This window comes from Pseudophryne corroboree, unplaced genomic scaffold (assembly GCF_028390025.1).
Source record: "Pseudophryne corroboree isolate aPseCor3 unplaced genomic scaffold, aPseCor3.hap2 scaffold_1741, whole genome shotgun sequence".
NCBI classification, from domain to species: domain Eukaryota; kingdom Metazoa; phylum Chordata; class Amphibia; order Anura; family Myobatrachidae; genus Pseudophryne; species Pseudophryne corroboree.
This window is the reverse complement of record NW_026968378.1, coordinates 1-18,397: the sequence shown is the minus strand read 5'-3', so window position 1 is coordinate 18,397 and position 18,397 is coordinate 1. Positions and strand designations below refer to the sequence as shown.

Below are 18,397 nucleotides of genomic sequence, written 5' to 3'. Positions count from 1 at the left end.
GCTCTTCTGGTGACAATGTAGTTTGTTTTTGTCAATTACCATTTTAATAATAGGGTAAAGAAAATTAAGTGGATTTTTGAAAGAAAACAATACTGTCAATATACTATTAAAACAAATTAAAATGGTAAAAGTCATTGTACTTTAAGTAAACATAAAATAGCTAACATATCAATCCCAGTTTTGGATTACTTTAACAAAAAAAATGCATATAGCAGAGGATAGTTTCAATCTGCCTACCTCTGGGTAATGGGCCCAGCATGCTTCCATTGCAGTACTCTGCTGCACATGTAAGTGCAAGAGATCCTGAAGCACTCACTCATCATGGGAAAGTACCAATGTGTTTCTTCGTTGGTTGATTTAAGAAAATTCTTACAAAAACTCTCCAGATTATTGACTTTTTAAAGTTTTTCTAGGAAACGTTCTAGATGAATGCTTATTAGCCTTTGTCAGTATGTACTTTTTGCAAAGTGTCTCTGTGGCGCAATCGGTTAGTGTGTATGGCTACTAACCAAAAGGTTGGTGGTTCAATCCCACCCAGGGACATAATTGACCATGTGATCAGGTTTTGGTGATATTTAAGTAGACAAGTCAAAATTTCAAACCCCCTCTTATGGTGTAGGGTACCTGGCCTTCTCTGATGTAATCAGAGTTAGATTTGATTCAGTGATTTTATAAAAAACAGCTAGGAAGCACAATTTAGCAATGGGTTGCAGAGAAAAAAATATGCTGGTAGAAAAATCCAATTGAGTGATTAAACAGCTCTTCATTTTCTGCCTTTATTTTTATGCTAACAAATTTGTTCTCTAAAAAGTGTCCACAAAGCCAAGTCTCTGATTAACACCTTTGTAGGGATGGTTTTTCACCTATAACTAAATTAAACTTGCTCCATTGGAAAGGCAGCAAGATGCATCCTCATTTCAATGTCTACTGAAATAATACAGGTTGACACCAGGAAACATTAACGCCACTGCATCCTTGCTGTTTTCTCATGTAGAAGTCTGTTTAATGTGAAAACAAGGTGACATCTAATTAGCACACAGGTAAGGAATTAAGAAAATCTTTATTTAAGGGTGAAGATGTTTCTCACAAAATCGTTGCCCCAATGCATCATTGAAATTCAAGCTGGAAAGATGATTTTAATATATCACTTGTACATTTTGTATTGCTCTTCTGGTGACAATGTAGTTTGTTTTTGTCAATTACCCTTTTAATAATAGGGTAAAGAAAATTAAGTGGATTTTTTAAAGAAAACTATACTGTCAATATACTATTAAAACAAATTAAAATGGTAAAAGTTATTGTACTTTAAGTAAAAATAAAAGAGCAAAAATATCAATCCCAGTTTTGATTACTTTAATTAACAAAAAAAATGCATATAGCAGAGGATAGTTTCAATCTGCCTACCTCTGGGTAATGGGCCCAGCATGCTTCCATTACTCTGCTGCACATGTAAGTGCAAGAGATCCTGAAGCACTCACTCATCATGGGAAAGTACCAATGTGTTTCTTCATTGGTTGATGGAAGAAACATCTTACAAAAACTCTCCAGATTATTGACTTTTTAAAGTTTTTCTAGGAAACGTTCTAGATGTATGCTTATTAGCCTTTGTCAGTATGTACTTTTTGCAAAGTGTTTCTGTGGTGCAATCGGTTAGTGTGTCCGGCTACTAACCAAAAGGTTGGTGGTTCAATCCCAACCAGGGACGTAATTGACCTTGTTATCAGATTTTGGTGATCTTTAAGTAGACAAGTCAAAATTTCAAACCCCCTGTTCTGGTGTAGGGTACCTGGCCTTCTCTGATGTAATCAGAGTTAGATTTGATTCAGTGATTTTATAAAAACAGCTAGGAAGCACAATTTAGCAGTGGGTTGATAGTGGGTGACTGAAGCATGTATGAGTGGGAGATAGTGGGTGACTGAGGCCGGGGTGACTGGGAGATAGTCAGTGACTAAGGCAGGGGTGATAGGGATATAGTGGATGACTGTGGCAGGGGTGACAGGGACAGTAGGAGACTGAGGCAGGGGTGACAGGGATAGTGGGTGACTGAGGCAGGGGTGATATGGAGATAGTGGTTGACTGAGGCAGGGGTGACAGATAGTGGGTGACTAAAGCAGGGGTGACTGGTATAGTGGGTGACTGAGGCAGGGGTCGCAGGTATAGTGGTTAACTGAGGCAGTGGTGACTGGGAGATAGTGGGTAACTGGGGCAGGGGTGACAGGGAAAGTGTGTGACTCAGGCAGGGGTGATAGGGAGATAGTGGGCAGCAGATCACTGCCTTGCTGACAGCAGCACATCCCTGCTTCACTGACAGCAGCACATCCCTGCCTCATTGACAGCAGCACATACCTGCCTCACTTATAGCAGCACATCCCTGCCTTACTGACAGCAGCAGATCACTGCCTCACTGACAGCAGCAGATTACTGCTTCACTGACAGCAGCAGATCCCTGCCTCACTGGCAGCAGCAGATCCCTGCCTCACTGGCAGCAGCAGATCCCTGCCTCACTGGCAGCAGCAGATCCCTGCCTCACTGGCAGCAGCAGATCCCTGCCTCTCTGGCAGCAGCAGATCCCTGCCTCTCTGGCAGCAGCAGATCCCTGCCTCTCTGGCAGCAGCAGATCCCTGCCTCACTGGCAGCAGCAGATCCCTGCCTTACTGACAGCTGTATATAGGGCCTAATTCAGATCTGATCTCTGCTGTGCATATTCACACAACAGGAGATCAGGTCTGAAGTGTGTGTGTGTGTGCTGGTGCCGCAGTGCACCGGCACATGCCAGAGATGCGATCAGCATCTCTGCCCAGTGAGCGCCTCTGCCAACACATACTTATCTTGCATATGAGATCTCTTGATCATAAAGATAGTTCTCACAGGGTGAGGTTCATCCATTACATTTTAAAGTAGGAAGGTACAAATTACATATTCAAATTACATATATGTGCTGGATTCAAATGTTTTCCCCCCTTCCTTTCTCAATTGTGCCCATCAGCAGCTATTCTAATGTTGCTGCCAAAGGGTGTGACACATTCATTTCTTCTGTGGGGTACACTGGACTCCACAAGGATTCACATTGGGGTGTAGAGTAGGATCTTGATCTGAGGCACCAACAGGCTCAAAGCTTTTGACTGTTCCCAAGATGCTCAGCGCCCCCTGCTCTATAACCTCGCTTCCATGAACAGGGAGCTCAGTTTGTAGTTGGTGCCTTCAGTAGTAGACCACTTAACAGGGGGCTGCCTCAGGCAGCCTATTCTTAGCTATTAATTTTGACAAGAAAAGAAGAACTTTTTTTATAAGAATCTACAAGGGCTGCAGCAGGCTTGGTCTAATAGACATCTTTACTGCAGCTCCATCACTCCCAGCGGCGCAGTATACTCCCGTGCCCTGGTTGCTGGGTCACTGCAGCGGAGGCTCCGGTTTCTTCCTAAGGTCAGTCACACACACACCGCCCTCCGGGATCACGAGGCCGCTGATGAAAGGGAGGTAAGGGGCTTCTGTGCCCACACTATACCGAGATCCAGCGTGGCTGTAGGGGGCGGGCCGTGTGCGCACTGGCGTGGACACTGATTACTGGGCAGCTGCTCCACTAGCCACCAGGGACAGTTAAGGAGCACAGCTCTGGGGGTTTTTCTCCTATATTAACCCCATTTTGTACTACCTGCAGTGCATTGTGATAGGTAATAGAGCCTGATTCAGGTTGGATTGTAATCGCAATAAGCAATCCAACTGCAAAAATTGCTAAGAGCATACGCATGCGCCTGCATTTTCTGTGGCACCCCGCAGATAATGCGATCACCTCTGACTGTCAATCGGTGCGGGGGGGGGGGGTCAGCAACAATCCATTTCAAAGTCGGAGATGGAGCGGTGCAGGGGCAGGGCTACAAAATGGGGTCGGCAACGGAGAAACAGGAGGCGTGGTCAGAGCGGCTGCATGACATCACATGCAGCCGCTGCGATCACAAAAATGGTGGCGGCTTCCTGCGCACACGTACAGTCTGCACCAACAGGAGGCTAACCCATTTTTTATGATCACGCTGAACTGCACTGAGACTGCAATTTCAGCGTGGTCAAGAAGGGAGGCGGCATGCTGGGTGGCCATGCCCTGTGATGGGTGGCCCCAGCATGCGAACCAAAGGATTGCAAATTCTGTTACTTAGCAGAATTTGCTATCCTTACTGAATTAGGCCCATTGATTACAAAATTGTAAACAATATTTGAAGTTTTTCTTCAGGGACTAACACAAAAGATGCTTGGGGCTACTAACACATGGGTAAGCCACGTAAAGCTTCCCATGGGTCAGTGGCATCACAACAGGGTTGCGGCACACACCCGAGTGTCACCCGCCAAGGGGGGTGACCCCAAAGTGCCGGCTCTTCTTCAGTGACAGAATATGGGTGTTTCACTGTGACATTACGTGCAACACCCAGTTTCTGTCACTGTGCAGGAGCCAGCACCACTCACACACTAGTCCCCGGGTGCAGCCCCCAACCCCCGGGATACCCGGAGCAACAAAATGGTGATTCAGGCCACGCCCCTACCTATGAGACCATGCCTCCTTTTTACCATTGCGCTGCTTATCTGCGCGCACTGCATTACAATCTCCTTCGCCACCTCTCTGGGTGTCACCAGTGATAGTGACACCTCTGCCATGCTTGTAGCAGCTGGTCCTAAGATCTACGCCTCCAGCCCTGAGTGTTTGCCTATGTGACTTGTTGATCATCATAGCGAAGCAGATGCTTACAGAAAACTGCAGGGGCTTAGATTGAAAAGAAAAACATTGATGAACCCATCATTTCAGCGACAGGGTCTGCCACACGACTGACTGAAATGACTGGTTGGTTTGTGCCCCCACCAAAAAAGAATCAATCAATCAATCAATCTCTCCTTGCACAAACTGGCTCTACAGAGGCAAGATGTCCACCTCATCATCCTCCGATTCCTCACCCCTTTCACTGTGTACATCCCCCTCCTCACAGATTATTAATTCGTCCCCACTGGAATCCACCATCTCAGATCCCTGTGTACTTTCTGGAGGCAATTGCTGGTGAATGTCTCCACGGAGGAATTGATTATAATTCATTTTGATGATCATCATCTTCTCCACATTTTCTGGAAGTAACCTCGTACGCCGATTGCTGACAAGGTGAGCGGCTGCACTAAACACTCTTTTGGAGTACACACTGGAGGGAGGGCAACTTAGGTAGAATAAAGCCAGTTTGTGCAAGGGCCTCCAAATTGCCTCTTTTTCCTGCCAGTATACATACTGACGTGCCTACCTGGATGCAGTCACTCATATAATTCTCCACCATTCTTTCAAAGGTGACAGAATCATATGCAGTGACAGTAGACGACATGTCAGTAATCGTTGCCAGGTCCTTCAGTCCGGACCAGATGCCAGCACTCACTCCAGACTGCCCTGCATCACCGCCAGCGGGTGGGCTCGGAATTCTTAGCCTTTTCCTCGCACCCCCAGTTGCGGGAGAATGTGAAGGAGGAGCTGTTGACGGGTCACGTTCCGCTTGACTTGACAATTTTCTCACCAGCAGGTCTTTGAACCTCTGCAGACTTGTGTCTGCCGGAAAGAGAGATACAATGTAGGTTTTAAATCTAGGATCGAGCACGGTGGCCAAAATGTAGTGCTCTGATTTCAACAGATTGAATCCTGGTTAAGTGAATTAAGGGCTCCATCCACAAGTCCCACATGCCTAGTGGAATCGCTCTGTTTTAGCTCCTCCTTCAATGTCTCCAGCTTCTTCTGCAAAAGCCTGATGAGGGGAATGACCTGACTCAGGCTGGCAGTGTCTGAACTGACTTCACGTGTGGCAAGTTCAAAGGGTTGCAGAACCTTGCACAACGTTGAAATCATTCTCCACTGCGCTTGAGTCAGGTGCATTCCCCCTCCTTTGCCTATTTAGTGGGCAGATGTATAGGCTTGAATGGCCTTTTGCTGCTCCTCCATCCTCTGAAGCATATAGAGGGTTGAATTCCACCTCGTTACCACCTCTTGCTTCAGATGATGGCAGGACAGGTTCAGGAATGTTTGGTGGTGCTCCAGTCTTCGACATGCGGTGGCTGAAGGCAGAAAGTGGCCCGCAATTCTTCGGGCCACCGACAGCATCTCTTGCACGCCCCTGTCGTTTTTTAAATAATTCTGCACCACCAAATTAAATGTATGTGCAAAACATGGGACGTGCTGGAATTTACCCAGATGTAATGCACGCACAATATTGGTGGCGTTGTCCGATGTCACAAATCCCCAGGAGAGTCCAATTGGGGTAAGCCATTCTGCGATGATGTTCCTCAGTTTCCGTAAGAGGTTGTCAGCTGTGTGCCTCTTATGGAAAGCGGTGATACAAAGCGTAGCCTGCCTAGGAACGAGTTGGCAATTGCGAGATGCTGCTACTGGTGCCGCCGCTGCTGTTCTTGCTGCGGGGGGCAATACATCTACCCAGTGGGCTGTCACAGTCATATAGTCCTGAGTCTGCCCTGCTCCACTTAACCACAGACAAGTGGACATTGGGTACAACTGCATTTTTTAGGACACTGGTGACTCTTTTTCTGAGGTCTGTGTACATTTTCGGTATCGCCTGCCTAGAGAAATGGAACCTAGAGGGTATTTGGTACCGGGGACACAGTACCTCAATCAAGTCTCTAGTTGCCTGTAAATTAACGATGGATACCGGAACCACGTTTCTCACCACCCAGGCTGACAAGACCTGAGTTATCCGCTTTGCAGCAGGATGACTGCTGTGATATTTCATCTTCCTCGCAAAGGACTGTTGGACAGTCAATTGCTTACTGGAAGTAGTACAAGTGGTCTTCCGACTTCCCCTCTGGGATGACGATCGACTCCCAGCAGCAACAACAGCAGCGCCAGCAGCAGTAGGCGTTACACTCAAGGATGCATCGGAGGAATCCCAGGCAGGAGAGGACTCGTCAGACTTGCCAGTGACATGGCCTGCAGGACTATTGGCTCTCCTGTCTAAGGAGGAAATTGACACTGAGGGAGTTGGTGGTGTGGTTTGCAGGAGCTTGGTTACAAAAGGAAGGGATTTAGTGGTCAGTGGACTGCTTCCGCTGTCATCCAAAGTTTTTGAACTTGTCACTGACTTATGATGAATGCGCTGCAGGTGTCGTATAAGGGAGGATGTTCCGAGGTGGTTAACGTCCTTATCCCTACTTATTACAGCTTGACAAAGGCAACACACGGCTTGACACCTGTTGTCCGCATTTGTGTACAGGATGCATACCTTCATGTCCCCATTTATCCACCTCATCAGGCGTACCTCAGATTTGCGGTACAGGACTGTCATTGCCAATTTCAGACGTTGCTGTTTGGTCTCTCCATGGCCCTGAGAATTTTCACCAAGGTAATGGCGGAAATGATGGTGCTCCTGTGCAAGCAAGGTGTCACAATTATCCCGTACTTGGGCGATCTCATAAAAGCGAGATCAAGAGAGCAGTTGCTGAACAGCGTATCACTTTCACTGAAAGTGTTACAGCAACACGGCTGGATTCTCAATATCCCGAAGTCGCAGTTGATTCCTACTACTCGTCTGTCTTTCTTGGGCATGATTCTGGACACGGACCAGAAGAGGGTTTATCTCCTGATAGATAAGGCCCAGGAACTCATGACTCTTGTCAGGAACCTATTGAAACCAAAACTTGTGTCAGTGCATCACTGCACTCGAGTCCTGGGAAAGATGGTGGCATCATACGAGGCCATTCCATTCGGCAGGTTCCATGCGAGGACTTTCCAATGGGACCTACTGGACAAGTGGTCCGGGTCACATTTACAGATGCATTGGTTGATCACCCTGTCCCCCAGGGTCAGGGTATCACTCCTGTGGTGGCTGCAGAGTGCTCACCTTCTCGAGGGACGCAGATTCAGCATTCAGGGCTGGATCCTGGTGACCACAGACGCAAGCCTCCAAGGTTGGGGAGCAGTCACACAGGGAAGAAATTTCCAAGGTCTTTGGTCAAGTCAAGAGACTTGTCTTCACATCAACATATACAATGCCCTACGTCAAGCGGAGACCTTACTTTGCGACCAACCGGTTCTGATCCAGTCAGACGTCACCGCAGTGGCTCATGTAAACCGCCAAGGCGGCACAAGGAGCAGAGTGGCGATGGCACAAGCCACCAGAATTCTTCGCTGGGTGGAGAATCACGCAAGCGCACTGTCAGCAGTGTTCATTCCGGGAGTGGACAACTAGGAAGCAGACTTCCTCAGCAGACACGACCTACATCCGGGAGAGTGGGGACTTCATCAGGAAGTCTTTGCACAGATTACAAGTCGGTGGGAACTGCCACAGATAGACATGATGCCGTCCCGGCTCAACAAAAAGCTACAGAGGTATTGCGCAAGGTCAAGAGACCCTCAGGCAGTAGCTGTAGACGCCCTAGTGACACCGTGGGTGTTCCGGTCGGTCTATGTATTTCCTCCTCTTCCTCTCATACCCAAGGTGTTGAGGATAATAAGACAAAGAAAAGTGAGAACAATCCTCATTGTTCCAGATTGGCCACGGAGGACCTGGTATCCGGATCTGCAGGAAATGCTCACAGAAGATCTGTGGCCTCTCCCTCTAAGACAGGACCTGTTGCATCAGGGGCCCTGTCTGTTCCAAGACTTACCGCAGCTGCGTTTGACGGCATGGCGGTTGAATGCCGGATCCTAGCATTCCGGTTGAGGTCATCCCTACGCTGATAAAGGCTAGGAAGGATGTAACGTTAAAACATTACACCGTATATGGCGAAATTATGTTTCTTGGTGTGAGGCCAGGAATGCTCCTACGGAAGAATTCCATCTGGGCCGTTTCCTTCACTTCCTACAAACTGGAGTGAATTTGGGCCTACAATTAGGCTCTATTAAGGTCCAGATTTCGGCCTTATCCATTTTCTTTCAAAAAGAATTGGCTTCTCCTCCAGAAGTTCAGACTTTTGTAAAAGGAGTGCTGCATATTCAGCCTCCTTTTGTGCCTCCGGTGGCACCTTGGGACCTTAACGTGGTGTTAAGTTTTCTAAAATCACACTGGTTTGAACCACTTAAAACAGTGGAGTTAAATTATCTCACGTGGAAGGTGGTCATGTTATTAACCTTGGCTTCGGCTAGGCGAGTGTCGGAATTAGCGGCTTTGTCACATAAAAGCCCATATTTGGTATTCCATGTGGATAGAGCGGAATTGCGGACCCGTCCTCAATTCCTACCAAAAGTGGTCTCATCTTTTCATATGAACCAACCTATTGTGGTGCCTGTGGCTACGCGTGACTTGGAGGATTCCGAGTTACTTGATGTGGTCAGGGCTTTGAAAATTTACGTGGCCAGGACGGCTAGAGTCAGGAAAACTGAAGCGCTGTTTGTCCTGTATGCAACCAACAAGATTGGTGCCCCTGCTTCAAAGCAGGCTATTGCTCGCCGGATTTGTAACACGATTCAGCAAGCGCATTCTATGGCTGGATTGCAGTTACTGAAATCGGTCAAGGCCCATTCCACGAGGAAAGTGGGCTCTTCTTGGGCGGCTGCCCGAGGGGTCTCAACACTACAGCTGTGTCAAGCTGCTACTTGGTCGGGTTCAAACACCTTTGCAAAATACTATAAGTTTGATACCCTGGCTGAGGAGGAACTCATGTTTGCTCAATCGGTGCTGCAGAGTCATCCGCACTCTCCCGCCCGTTTTGGAGCATTGGTATAATCCCCATGGTCCTTACGGAGTCCCCAGCATCCTCTAGGACGTTAGAGAAAATAAGATTTTAAACCTACCGGTAAATCTTTTCTCGTAGTCCGTAGAGGATGCTGGGCGCCCGTCCCAAGTGCGGACTACTTCTGCAATACTTGTATATAGTTATTGCTTCAATAAGGGTTATGTTATAGTTGCATCGGTCCTGCACTGATGCTATGTTGTTTTTTCATACTGATAACTGGGTAGTTTATCACAAGTTATACGGTGTGATTGGTGTGGCTGGTATGAATCTTGCCCTGGATTAACAAAATCCTTTCCTCATACTGTCCGTCTCCTCTGGGCACAGTTTCTCTAACTGTGGCATAGAGGGAGGAGCCAGTGCACACCCAGAACTAAAGTCTTTCTTAAAGTGCCCATGTCTCCTGTGGAGCCCGTCTATCCCCATGGTCCTTACGGAGTCCCCAGCATCCTCTACGGACTACGAGAAAAAGATTTACCGGTAGGTTTAAAATCTTATTTTCTACTGTATTCTTTTCTATCCTAGTTTATTACGACCCACTCTCATCCAAGGAGTTTGATATTCTACTACCTGCATGCAATTTAAATTGCTTAAATTGTTTATATGGTTGATTTGTCCTTCACAATCCATAATCTGCAACTTGGATGGTTTTGTGTCATTGAAAAATAAGATTTTACTTACCGATAAATCTATTTCTCGTAGTCCGTAGTGGATGCTGGGACTCCGTCAGGACCATGGGGAATAGCGGCTCCGCAGGAGACAGGGCACAAAATTTAAAAGTTTGACCACTAGGTGGTGTGTACTGGCTCCTCCCCCTATGACCCTCCTCCAAGCCTCAGTTAGGATACTGTGCCCGGACGAGCGTACACAATAAGGAAGGATTTTGAATCCCGGGTAAGACTCATACCAGCCACACCAATCACACCGTACAACTTGTGATCTGAACCCAGTTAACAGTATGACAAACGTAGGAGCCTCTGAACAGACGGCTCACAACAATAACAACCCGATTTTTTTGTAACAATAACTATGTACAAGTATTGCAGACAATCCGCACTTGGGATGGGCGCCAGCATCCACTACGGACTACGAGAAATAGATTTATCGGTAAGTAAAATCTTATTTTCTCTGACGTCCTAGTGGATGCTGGGACTCCGTCAGGACCATGGGGATTATACCAAAGCTCCCAAACGGGCGGGAGAGTGCGGATGACTCTGCAGCACCGAATGAGAGAACTCCAGGTCCTCCTTAGCCAGGGTATCAAATTTGTAGAATTTTACAAACGTGTTCTCCCCTGACCACGTAGCTGCTCGGCAGAGTTGTAATGCCGAGACCCCTCGGGCAGCCGCCCAAGATGAGCCCACCTTCCTTGTGGAATGGGCCTTGACAGATTTAGGCTGTGGCAGGCCTGCCACAGAATGTGCAAGTTGAATTGTGCTACAAATCCAACGAGCAATCGTCTGCTTAGAAGCAGGAGCACCCAGCTTGTTGGGTGCATACAGTATAAACAGCGAGTCAGATTTTCTGACTCCAGCCGTCCTTGAAATATATATTTTCAATGCTCTGACAACGTCCAGCAACTTGGAATCCTCCAAATCGCTAGTAGCCGCAGGCACCACAATAGGCTGGTTCAGGTGAAACGCTGAAACCACCTTAGGCAGAAAGTGAGGACGCGTCCGCAGTTCTGCCCTGTCCGAATGGAAAATCAGATATGGGCTTTTATACGATAAAGCCGCCAATTCTGACACTCTCCTGGCTGAAGCCAGGGCCAGTAGCATGGTTACTTTCCATGTAAGATATTTCAAATCCACCGATTTGAGTGGCTCAAACCAATGGGATCTGAGAAAATCCAAAACTACATTAAGATCCCACGGTGCCACTGGGGGCACAACCGGGGGCTGTATATGTAGTACTCCTTTTACAAAAGTCTGGACTTCAGGAACTGAAGCCAATTCTTTCTGGAAGAAAATCGACAGGGCCGAAATTTGAACCTTAATGGACCCTAATTTGAGGCCCATAGACAATCCTGTTTGCAGGAAATGTAGGAATCGACCCAGTTGAAATTCCTCCGTCGGGGCCTTCCTGGCCTCACACCACGCAACATATTTTCTCCAAATGCGGTGATAATGTTGTGCAGTCACCTCCTTTCTGGCTTTTACCAGGGTAGGGATGACCTCTTCCGGAATGCCTTTTTCCCTTAGGATTCGGCGTTCAACCGCCATGCCGTCAAACGCAGCCGCGGTAAGTCTTGGAATAGACACGGTCCCTGCTGAAGCAGGTCCCGTCTTAGAGGTAGAGGCCACGGATCTTCTGTGAGCATCTCCTGAAGTTCCGGGTACCAAGTTCTTCTTGGCCAATCCGGAGCCACGAGTATCGTTCTTACTCCCCTTTGCCGTATAATTCTCAGTACTTTTGGTATGAGAGGCAGAGGAGGAAACACATACACTGACTGGTACACCCATGGTGTTACCAGAGCGTCTACAGCTATTGCCTGAGGGTCTCTTGACCTGGCGCAATACCTGTCCAGTTTTTTGTTGAGGCGGGACGCCATCATGTCCACCATTGGTCTTTCCCAATGGACCACAATCATGTGGAAGACTTCTGGATGAAGTCCCCACTCTCCCGGGTGCAGATCGTGTCTGCTGAGGAAGTCTGCTTCCCAGTTGTCCACTCCCGGGATGAACACAGCTGACAGTGCTAATACATGATTTTCTGCCCAGCGGAGAATCCTTGCAGCTTCTGCCATTGCCCTCCTGCTTCTTGTGCCGCCCTGTCTGTTTACGTGGGCGACTGCCGTGATGTTGTCCGACTGAATCAACACCGGCTGACCCTGAAGCAGAGGTTTTGCCAGGCTTAGAGCATTGTAGATTGCTCTTAGCTCCAGTATATTTATGTGAAGAGACGTCTCCAGGCTTGACCACACGCCCTGGAAGTTTCTTCCCTGTGTGACCGCTCCCCAGCCTCTCAGGCTGGCATCCGTGGTCACTAGGACCCAGTTCTGTATGCCGAATCTGCGGCCCTCTAACAGATGAGCACTCTGCAACCACCATAGCAGAGACACTCTTGTCCTTGTGGACAATTTTATCCGCTGATGCATCTGCAGATGCGATCCGGACCATTTGTCCAGCAGATCCCACTTAAAAGTTCGTGCATGGAATCTGCCGAATGGAATCGCTTCGTAAGAAGCTACCATTTTTCCCAGGACTCTTGTGCATTGATGCACAGATACTTTTCCTGGTTTTAGGAGGTTCCTGACTAGATCGGATAACTCCCTGGCTTTCTCCTCCGGAAGAAATACCTTTTTCTGAACAGTGTCCAGAATCATCCCTAGGAACAACAGACGTGTCGTCGGGATCAGTTGGGATTTTGGAAAATTCAGAATCCACCCGTGTTGTTGGAGCACTACTTGGGTTAGTGCTACTCCGACCTCCAGCTGTTCTCTGGATCTTGCCCTTATCAGGAGATCGTCCAAGTAAGGGATAATTAAGACGCCTTCTCTTCGAAGAAGGATCATCATTTCGGCCATTACCTTGGTAAAGACCCGGGGTGCCGTGGACAATCCAAACGGCAGCGTCTGAAACTGATAATGACAGTTTTGGACCACGAACCTGAGGTACCCTTGGTGTGAAGGACAAATTGGAACATGAAGGTAAGCATCCTTGATGTCCAAGGACACCATAAAATCCCCTTCTTCCAGATTCGCTATCACTGCTCTGAGTGACTCCATCTTGAACTTGAATTTTTTGTATGTACAGGTTCAGAGATTTTAGATTTAGAATCGGTCTTACCGAGCCGTCCGGCTTCGGTACCACAAATAGCGTGGAGTAATACCCCTGTCCCTGTTGTAGGAGGGGTACCTTGACTATCACCTGCTGAGAATACAGCTTGTGAATGGCCTCCAATACCGTCGCCCTGTCGGAGGGAGACGTTGGCAAAGCAGACTTTAGGAAACGGCGAGGAGGGGACTTCTCGAATTCCAACCTGTAACCCTGAGATACTACCTGCAGGGTCCAGGGGTCCACCTGCGAGTGAGCCCACTGTGCGCTGAAAACCGACCCCAAATAATTCCTCCCCCTTATACGGCAATACTTCCATATGTCGTTTGGAATCCGCATCACCTGACCACTGGCGCATCCATAAACTTCTTCTGGCAGATATGGACATCGCACTTACTCTTGATGCCAGAGTGCAAATATCTCTCTGTGCATCTCGCATATAAAGAAATGCATCCTTTAACTGCTCTATAGTCAGTAAAATACTGTCCCTATCCAGGGTATCAATATTTTCAGACAGTGACTCCGACCAAGCCACGCCAGCACTGCACATCCAGGCTGAGGCGATTGCTGGTCTCAGTATAACACCCGTATGTGTGTATATACTTTTTAATGTATTCTCCAGCCTCCTATCAGCTGGATCCTTGAGGGCGGCCGTATCAGGAGACGGTAACGCCACTTGCTTTGATAAGCGTGTGAGCGCCTTATCCACCCTAGGAGGTGTTTCCCAGCGCGCCCTAACCTCTGGCGGGAAAGGGTATAATGCCAATAACTTCTTTGAAATTAGCAGTTTTCTATCTGGGGTAACCCACGCTTCATCACACACTTCATTCAGTTCCTCTGATTCAGGAAAAACTATCGGTAGTTTTTTCACACCCCACATAATACCCCTTTTTGTGGTACTTGCAGTATCAGAGATATGCAAAGCCTCCTTCATTGCCGTGATCATATAACGTGTGGCCCTACTGGAAAATACGTTTGTTTCTTCACCGTCGACACTGGATTCAGTGTCAGTGTCTGGGTCTGTGTCGACCGACTGAGGTAAAGGGCGTTTTACAGCCCCTGACGGTGTCTGAGACGCCTGGACAGGTACTAACTGGTTTGCCGGCTGTCTCATGTCGTCAATAGAGATGAGCGCCTGAAATTTTTCGGGTTTTGTGTTTTGGTTTTGGGTTCGGTTCCGCGGCCGTGTTTTGGGTTCGAACGCGTTTTGGCAAAACCTCACCGAATTTTTTTTGTCGGATTCGGGTGTGTTTTGGATTCAGGTGTTTTTTTCAAAAAACACTAAAAAACAGCTTAAATCATAGAATTTGGGGGTCATTTTGATCCCAAAGTATTATTAACCTCAAAAACCATAATTTACACTCATTTTCAGTCTATTCTGAATACCTCACACCTCACAATATTATTTTTAGTCCTAAAATTTGCACCGAGGTCGCTGTGTGAGTAAGATAAGCGACCCTAGTGGCCGACACAAACACCGGGCCCATCTAGGAGTGGCACTGCAGTGTCACGCAGGATGTCCCTTCCAAAAAACCCTCCCCAAACAGCACATGACGCAAAGAAAAAAAGAGGCGCAATGAGGTAGCTGTGTGAGTAAGATTAGCGACCCTAGTGGCCGACACAAACACCGGGCCCATCTAGGAGTGGCACTGCAGTGTCACGCAGGATGTCCCTTCCAAAAAACCCTCCCCAAACAGCACATGACGCAAAGAAAAAAAGAGGCGCAATGAGGTAGCTGACTGTGTGAGTAAGATTAGCGACCCTAGTGGCCGACACAAACACCGGGCCCATCTAGGAGTGGCACTGCAGTGTCACGCAGGATGTCCCTTCCAAAAAACCCTCCCCAATCAGCACATGATGCAAAGAAAAAGAAAAGAAAAAAGAGGTGCAAGATGGAATTGTCCTTGGGCCCTCCCACCCACCCTTATGTTGTATAAACAAAACAGGACATGCACACTTTAACCAACCCATCATTTCAGTGACAGGGTCTGCCACACGACTGTGACTGATATGACGGGTTGGTTTGGACCCCCCCCAAAAAAGAAGCAATTAATCTCTCCTTGCACAAACTGGCTCTACAGAGGCAAGATGTCCACCTCATCTTCACCCTCCGATATATCACCGTGTACATCCCCCTCCTCACAGATTATCAATTCGTCCCCACTGGAATCCACCATCTCAGCTCCCTGTGTACTTTGTGGAGGCAATTGCTGCTGGTCAATGTCTCCGCGGAGGAATTGATTATAATTCATTTTAATGAACATCATCTTCTCCACATTTTCTGGATGTAACCTCGTACGCCGATTGCTGACAAGGTGAGCGGCGGCACTAAACACTCTTTCGGAGTACACACTTGTGGGAGGGCAACTTAGGTAGAATAAAGCCAGTTTGTGCAAGGGCCTCCAAATTGCCTCTTTTTCCTGCCAGTATAAGTACGGACTGTGTGACGTGCCTACTTGGATGCGGTCACTCATATAATCCTCCACCATTCTATCAATGTTGAGAGAATCATATGCAGTGACAGTAGACGACATGTCCGTAATCGTTGTCAGGTCCTTCAGTCCGGACCAGATGTCAGCATCAGCAGTCGCTCCAGACTGCCCTGCATCACCGCCAGCGGGTGGGCTCGGAATTCTGAGCCTTTTCCTCGCACCCCCAGTTGCGGGAGAATGTGAAGGAGGAGATGTTGACAGGTCGCGTTCCGCTTGACTTGACAATTTTGTCACCAGCAGGTCTTTCAACCCCAGCAGACCTGTGTCTGCCGGAAAGAGAGATCCAAGGTAGGCTTTAAATCTAGGATCGAGCACGGTGGCCAAAATGTAGTGCTCTGATTTCAACAGATTGACCACCCGTGAATCCTTGTTAAGCGAATTAAGGGCTGCATCCACAAGTCCCACATGCCTAGCGGAATCGCTCCCTTTTAGCTCCTTCTTCAATGCCTCCAGCTTCTTCTGCAAAAGCCTGATGAGGGGAATGACCTGACTCAGGCTGGCAGTGTCTGAACTGACTTCACGTGTGGCAAGTTCAAAGGGCATCAGAACCTTGCACAACGTTGAAATCATTCTCCACTGCACTTGAGACAGGTGCATTCCACCTACTATATCGTGCTCAATTGTATAGGCTTGAATGGCCTTTTGCTGCTCCTCCAACCTCTGAAGCATATAGAGGGTTGAATTCCACCTCGTTACCACTTCTTGCTTCAGATGATGGCAGGGCAGGTTCAGTAGTTTTTGGTGGTGCTCCAGTCTTCTGTACGTGGTGCCTGTACGCCGAAAGTGTCCCGCAATTTTTCTGGCCACCGACAGCATCTCTTGCACGCCCCTGTCGTTTTTTAAAAAATTCTGCACCACCAAATTCAAGGTATGTGCAAAACATGGGACGTGCTGGAATTTGCCCATATTTAATGCACACACAAATATTGCTGGCGTTGTCCGATGCCACAAATCCACAGGAGAGTCCAATTGGGGTAAGCCATTCCGCGATGATCTTCCTCAGTTGCCGTAAGAGGTTTTCAGCTGTGTGCGTATTCTGGAAAGCGGTGATACAAAGCGTAGCCTGCCTAGGAAAGAGTTGGCGTTTGCGAGATGCTGCTACTGGTGCCGCCGCTGCTGTTCTTGCGGCGGGAGTCCATACATCTACCCAGTGGGCTGTCACAGTCATATAGTCCTGACCCTGCCCTGCTCCACTTGTCCACATGTCCGTGGTTAAGTGGACATTGGGTACAACTGCATTTTTTAGGACACTGGTGAGTCTTTTTCTGACGTCCGTGTACATTCTCGGTATCGCCTGCCTAGAGAAGTGGAACCTAGATGGTATTTGGTAACGGGGGCACACTGCCTCAATAAATTGTCTAGTTCCCTGTGAACTAACGGCGGATACCGGACGCACATCTAACAGGAAATTGACACTGAGGGAGTTGGTGGGGTGGTTTGCGTGAGCTTGGTTACAAGAGGAAGGGATTTACTGGTCAGTGGACTGCTTCCGCTGTCACCCAAAGTTTTTGAACTTGTCACTGACTTATTATGAATGCGCTGCAGGTGACGTATAAGGGAGGATGTTCCGAGGTGGTTAACGTCCTTACCCCTACTTATTACAGCTTGACAAAGGGAACACACGGCTTGACACCTGTTGTCCGCATTTCTGGTGAAATACCTCCACACCGAAGAGCTGATTTTTTTGGTATTTTCACCTGGCATGTCAACGGCCATATTCCTCCCACGGACAACAGGTGTCTCCCCGGGTGCCTGACTTAAACAAACCACCTCACCATCAGAATCCTCCTGGTCAATTTCCTCCCCAGCGCCAGCAACACCCATATCCTCCTCGTCCTGGTGTACTTCAACACTGACATCTTCAATCTGACTATCAGGAACTGGACTGCGGGTGCTCCTTCCAGCACTTGCAGGGGGCGTGCAAATGGTGGAAGGCGCATGCTCTTCACGTCCAGTGTTGGGAAGGTCAGGCATCGCAACCGACACAATTGGACTCTCCTTGTGGATTTGGGATTTTGAAGAATGCACAGTTCTTTGCTGTGCTGCTTTTGCCAGCTTGAGTCTTTTCATTTTTCTAGCGAGAGGCTGAGTGCTTCCATCCTCATGTGAAGCTGAACCACTAGCCATGAACATAGGCCATGTCAAAGTCAGAAAAATATCCCCATGCACGTTGCCATATTTGCACCGCACACTGGTCCGTGCTGCGCATGCGTACGCTCTCCCGTGAAGGCGCATACCCGCAATAGCGTGCACTCGCAGGCGCGGTATGCGTATTTACGGTAGAGTTTATGTAGTCGTAGCGTGCGACTCATTCGTTACATATTTTCACAATTAATGTAGTTTATAGATCATGATCCCTTTGATAGTTTCTGAAAGTTTGGTTAATATAGAAGGTCCCTGTTTAAAGTAATCCCTCTTTGTATTGTACGAAGGGTC

At 48.0% G+C, this 18,397-nt stretch overlaps 1 non-coding gene across 1 annotated transcript; it reads left to right on the top strand.

Moving 5' to 3' along the window:
* Positions 1–469: 469 nt before the first annotated feature.
* Positions 470–543, top strand: TRNAS-ACU (transfer RNA serine (anticodon ACU)). Its single transcript has one exon. It is a non-coding gene; the product is annotated as a tRNA-Ser (tRNA).
* Positions 544–18,397: the final 17,854 nt, after the last annotated feature.